Genomic DNA, 6,841 nt, shown 5'->3' with positions numbered 1-6,841 from the left:
AATCGCCATTTTCTCACTTATGCTTTGATTCTAGCAATTCCACCTAACACTGTTTTGAAGCTGGCGGTATCCCTTACTCAAATCACCAGTCAATGAGTCTTCCTAAGAAGATGTATACGGGTCTCTAGAGCAGGGACTGGATTGGTACTGCGTTCGCGATCTTCCACGCCTCTGGAACTTCTAAAACTAAAGAGTCATCAAATAATGTTAAAAGTGGCTAACATAATTCTTCTTTTTTTTTTTGCATATATATATATATATATATATATATATATATATATATATATATATATATATATATATATATATATATATATATATATATATATATATATATATATATACAGGACCTGGCGATTTTGGAGGCTTTAATGTATTAATTTCTATATATATATATATATATATATATATATATATATATATATATATATATATATATATATATCGTCCGGACCTGGCGATTTTGGAGGCTTTAATGTATTAATTTCTATCACTACGTCCTCCTTATCAGTGCTTATTTTACTAAGAATATTTTCCGTAATATCGTCATAAATATTTGCTGCTTGAGGGACAAGGTCTAGATTTTCCTTGGTAAATACTGATATGAAATAATTCTTTAGGACTGAGCTCATTTCTTTATCTTCACTGGCAATGTTACCTGATTCTGTTCTGAGAGGTTTTATACTATCTTTATTTTTTGTACGGTACATTTGATAAAAACCCTTGGGGTTTTCTTTCACTTCACTACCAACCTTAATTTCATAATCTCACTTTGTTTTCCGTATCTCTCTCTTGTTTCGGCAGTATGGATTCCTCAGCTAGTCACTAATATATCAGCTTGGAACCCCATAGCTGATCACCAATTTATATCGGCTGAGTCGTGACCTCACAGTGTCAAGCATTATAACGTTGCGCCTAGTCGAAGTCACTTCCGGCTGACACTCTCCACCAAAGCGTCTTCTCACACACTGGAGATGGTGGGAATCGGTGTAGGATCCTGTTGAAGGAATTTATAGGTAGCGTGTGCAGGTGAACTGAAGCTGAGCAGATTAAATCTCTCTATTGGCCACGGGAAGATACAACTGCGACACTGAGAGAGCTCAGAGTTATATGTCCCTCTCGTTCTAATGATACGTGCGTTCTGCTGTTGGCTGGCCAGCGTCCCCTCTGGGTGTGGCACCGAGTCAGCTAAATCAGAGGTGCTAAACCCCACGGACAACTGGGATTTATACATGAATAGAGGCATCATAACTGTACCATGTACATTATACACCTCAATAAAACAGTATTGATTACATTAAAGTATACCAACAAGATAAATATTTTCCCCAAGACTTAAACATATATACTGTACAATTTATATTTCTCTATCGCCTTCTCTTTACTCTAGGTTTTGATTAAAAGAAGATGTCTGATTGCGCATCCCATCCCAAGCCACACTTTACAGTGAAATGGCGTTTGTTTGTTTTTCATTCACACTATATTGCACATTGTTAATTATGAATAAATAACTTTATATGTAATATGCAACAATAGTGTGAAACTACAACTAGTCATGGGAAACAATATTGGCACCAGAACATTGCTCAACCACACCTTTCGACGTCCCCGTCGACATTGTTGTCCTAACTACAGTGTAGCCTAACCAATGTGTAGGGTAGCTAACTGTGCAGGCAAGTCCACTTCCGATCCGCGAGTACGGACCCGTGGTTTTAGTGGGTTTCTCATTCGGCCTCGTAGATAGTAGCCCCAAACATAAAAACAGGACAAGACCACAATAAGTAGAAGACCAACGCCAGGACCAAAATAGGAAGGAGAAAAGTATGAAGGGAGATAGGACAGTACATATGGTTCTAAATCAGTCTTGTTCAAGTGGGTGAGGAACTGTATCTCCTTGAGCACATGAGACAGCCTGTTTACATTCAAGGTAGAAACATTGAATGAAGGTAAAAGGGTCGTAACTAGGACGAGAAGTTCGCCGATAAGACTAGATGGTGCTTGTTAGGTAGAACTGTCTCTTTACTGTGTAACTCACAATAATCGGGGGCAACAAAGTAACCCTTTATCGTAAGGAGCTGGTTTTGTGAGGCACATGTGAGTGTTACGTCCTCTGTCTTAGGAATTAAGAAGTATTGTTTTGCATGAAATGCTGAAGCATGGGGGAGAGATAGTAGTAGAATGGATGTGGAAGATGTGCAGATTGGCCTGGGAGGAAGGTAGAGTCCCGGAGGATTGAAAGTCAGGTATAATTATTCCCTTGTACAAAGGAAAAGGGGAAAAAAGAAGTGTGTGGTAATCATAGGGGCATTTGTCTTCTTAGTATAATAGGAAAAGTGTATGGCAGGATACTTATTGACAGAGTTAGAGAAAGAACAGAGAAATTAGTTGGAAAAGAACAGGGAGGCTTTAGGAAGGGAAGAGGTTGTGTAGATCAGATATTCATTCTTAGATCTTTAGTGGAAAAGTTTCTAGAGAAGGGAAAGAAGTTTATGCGGCTTTCATGGATTTGGAGAAAGCATATGACAGGGTGGATAGACAAGGATTGTGGAAAGTGTTAAGAATATATGGAGTAGATGGGAAGTTGTTGAATGTTGTGAAGAGTATGTACGATGGTGCAAAGGCTGCAGTACGTGTGGATGGTGAACTAAGTGAATTTTTCTTTTTGAAAGTTGAGTTGAAACAGGGATGTGTCATGTCTCCATGGTTGTTCAATCTGTACATGGATGGGGTAATAAAAGAGGTACAAGGTAGGGTAGTGGATGTTGGAGTGGCCCTGGTGAGAGAGGATAGTGTTTGGAAACTCCCTGTACTGTTGTTTGCAGATGATACTGTGTTGTTGAGTGAAGACGAAGGGGAGTTGCAAGGCTTGGTCGATGAGTTTGGGAGAGTGTGTAAGAAACGGAATCTAAAGGTGAATGCAGTGAAAAGTAAAGTGATGGTCTTTGAGAGAGGTGAAGTCAGTGAATGTACAGCGAGGTTGGATGGTGAGGAATTGGAAAATGTGAGTACGTTTAAGTACTTGGGTAGTGTGATGAGTAAGGATGGAGGTTTGGAGGGTGAAGTGCTTGAAAGGGTACAGCAGGGAAGAAAGGTTGCTGGTTCTTTGAAAGCAGTGATAAGAAACAGGGAAGTGAGCATGGAAGTGAAAAAGTTACTACATGACAGTATTGTGATACCAACTCTAACGTACGGAAGTGAAGTTTGGACGTTGTTGGAAGGACACAAGTCAAGAGTGAGAGCAGTGGAAATGAGTTATTTAAGAGGAGCCTGTGGAGTCACATGGAGAGACAGGCTGACGAATGAGGATATAAAGGAGCGTTGTGGTGTTGATGTGGATGTGATAGGGAGCGTTATGAGGAACACACTGAGGTGGTTTGGCCATGTGGAGAGGATGGAGGGTGAAAGACTGACGAAGAGAGTGTATGTAAGTGAGGTGGAGGGGGGAAGAGGGAGGGGGAGGCCAAGGATGAGATGGAGGGATGGGGTGGAGAGGTATATGAGAGAGGGGGGTGTGAGTTGGGAGCGGGGCAGTGAAATGGTGGGGGACAGGGCGACTTGGAGGCGATTTGAGTTGTTTGTGGCCACCCCAAACGGGATTGAGGCGTCTGGCAATAGATAGATAGATAGATAGTTTTGCATGTACATGAGCATGAAAAACTGACTTCAATTGAATGGGTTGGACAGTGCAATGTTGCAGTGCAGAGGAAGAGTTTGTGTCCAACAAGGTCATCTTACATTTCTCTACCCCTGATGGAATGAAGACAAAATGGAAAGCAGGACATACATGGAGATCAAGAAATGAGGCCTTACACTTCTCACATTCATCCACAGTCATTTCAGCTATATACCCTTTGTCATCCGACATAACTAGCACCTCTGGTCCCTCATTCAGAATAATAAGTGTATTGTTAGTAGTAGCAAAAGGGAAAGGAATGAACCGCCATGCATGGTATGTTATAGCATTCCTCATAGGTGCCAGTATTAGGATGCCATCATGGGTCAACTGGGTAATGATATTCCAGTTAACTCATACCAAAAAGTGGCGTAAATTCATGCTTCATCATAGCTATGTCAAGAGCATTGATCAAAATGTGAGTAGAAAGCAATAAAGCATTAACCCTATTCAAACTTGCGTCAATTAAGCCGTCCACCATATTGGCTGTATGCGACTCCAAAGTAGTGGTTGAGTCGTCGAGAGCATGTAAGTACTCAGCGATTAACACCAAGTTAGCCAGGGTTGGTAAGTTGGTTTGGATGTTGGTCACAACTCCTACAAGATGGTTGGTAGTCTTAATTATCTCGTTAGCTTTGTTAGTGAACTCACCTAACTGTTCATACATGTGTACGATTAGCCTGTTATTCGCCTTTGCTGCCAATGCCAAATCATGCATCTGCCTACCCAATTGCACTACGTCCTTGTCTAGCACTGTACCACAAATCTTTTGAGACAGGACACTTAGGAGTTCCACAAGTCCTCTCTAAGTACATGCATGGACATGCTTGGAAAGATCAGAATCTGCATTAAGTAAAGCGACATGCAATTTAGTGAGCCTGTCTGTGAGCCTAACTATATGTCCAGTGTGAAGCTCAGTTATACCATGCAAGGTTTGTACCAAAGCTTCATTATCTGAGGTTGTCAACTGCGGGTTCCGGTTGAATAACTTACCGACTTCCGACAGTTTCTGTCTGAGGTGAAACAATCTGTTAGAGTCCTCTTGTATCTGGAGCTTGGAGATATCCTTCCAAATGGGCTCTTCAGGGCTCCTGGTATCAATGCAGTCGTGTCTGTGTCCGACGTTGTTCCATAAGTCCACTCCAAGCAACGCGAGAGGAGTACAAGCCACATATTTGTAAGAGAAGATACTCCCTTAATTGCTCTTACTGTGGGATCGTAGCTGGCTACGATACTCTTGGTTAGGGATAGGTACAGACGACAACATAGACTACAACGAAGACAGAGGGGACAACACATCAGACGATTGGTTAGTTAGGCTTAGCTCTTGTCTTATTGGTTTGATCCTGTCAGCATGTACTGCCTCCTGAGTTCCATTAGCATCATTCCTTAATTGATAAGTATGTCCACACACGTGTTCCACAATGGTATATGGTCCACGGAACTTAGGTCTGAGCTTGGAAATTCTCTCAGGGTTGGTTATCATAACCTTCTGGGTTATCCCCAACGTCTTTTCTTGACTACCTTTGTGTTGTTTCACCATCATCTCCGCTCTTGAGGCTTTTAATCTTTTTTGTACTTCACTATGTATGCACTGAAACTTTGCAAGCTGTACTTTGGCATAATTCTCTTGATTATACACTGAGGTAGGAGGTTCAGCTAGCAAATTGTAGGGTAACACCTTCTCCTCTCCATAAAGGATATAATGAGGAGATTTCCCCATTGACGAATTTTCTGAGGAGTTGATGGCCGCCGCTACATGTGGCAACCAGTCTTGCCAGTCAGGTTTAACACTAATTCCTGGTCTCAAGACTTCCAGTATCTTCCTGTTTGTCCTCTCCACCAGGCCATTGCTCTTGGGACTGTAAGGCGTAATAAAGACTTGCCTTACCCCATACATACGACAGATTTCCTCTAACACTTGGGTACGAAATTCACTGCCATTATTGCTGAGCAATACCTTGGGTGTAGAGTATGGACAAATCACTGAGGTTACGAAAGCATGCGCCACCTCCTCTGCAGTTTTCGTCTGTAAAGGTGCTAAAACAGTGAATCGTGAATAATGGTCCACTGCCACCAATACATAGCTTGAGCCTTGATAACTCCTTGGCAATGCTAAGAGATCAATGGAGACTGTATCCCACGGTTTTTACGGTAGGGGATATTCCAAAATGGAAGTCAGAGGTCCCGTAGTTCCTCACATTTCCACACACTTGACACACTGACTAATGTGGACTTCTATGTCCTTCCTCATGGTCAGCCAATAGTATTTCTTTCTTGCCTCACGTATGCATCTGTCCATCCAGGATGATCTGCATGAGGTACGTCATGAACCAACTGTAACATGGCTTGCTGTAGTGTAGCAGGAACAACCAACTGATACACAGTGTCCTTCCCCGGGGGCTGTTTAATCAAAAGGCCCTGTTGAAGATGGAAGTGAGTCATCGGTACCGAAAGTTTAGGTAGACATGGCTCATTGCAAGACTCCAAGGCATAGATGACTTGAGACCACATCATATCCCTACATTGTTCCACTTTTACCGTGTCCGCGGAATACCCAGAAGGAGGGACATGCTCAGATATGGCAGCAGCAATGTTTCTACTCAGTGCGTTGGCAATGACATTTTGTAGGCCTGGTAAATATCTGACCTCTGGGTCAAATTCCATTACCTTGCTGAACCAATGAGCGACCTTACCATGCGCGTTCTTCCCCTTAAACAAGTCGCGTATGGGTGTGTGGTCAGTTAAGACAATTATCCAGCACCCGAAGATGATATCCCGGCAATGTCCTAATGTCCACACGACTGCTAATGTCTCTAAATGTGTCGCCGAATAATTCTTTTCTGGGGGTCTTAGTGCCCTACTGGCATATGCAATGATGTGCGTTTTGCCTTCCTCATCCTTTTGCTGTAACACCACTCCCAGTTCCAAACCTGAGGCATCCGTGCACAGGTAAAAATGTTTAGTATAATCAGGAAACGCTAACACGGGTGCCTCTGTCATGACTTTCTTGAGGTCGTTGAAGCTTTTCTCTTCTGATGGTCCCCATTGCCATGCAGCATCCTTCTTAAGTAGTGTCGTCAATGGTGATGCAATAGCAGCATAATTGTGGACAAAGCTCCTGTAGAAACCAGTGAGCCCTGGGAATGAGCGAATGTTATTCTTGGA

This window comes from Coenobita brevimanus, chromosome 105, assembly GCF_032717465.1.
Source record: "Coenobita brevimanus isolate Jiangsu-jjx chromosome 105, ASM3271746v2, whole genome shotgun sequence".
Lineage (NCBI taxonomy): Eukaryota > Metazoa > Arthropoda > Malacostraca > Decapoda > Coenobitidae > Coenobita > Coenobita brevimanus.
This window is presented reverse-complemented; position numbering follows the sequence as displayed.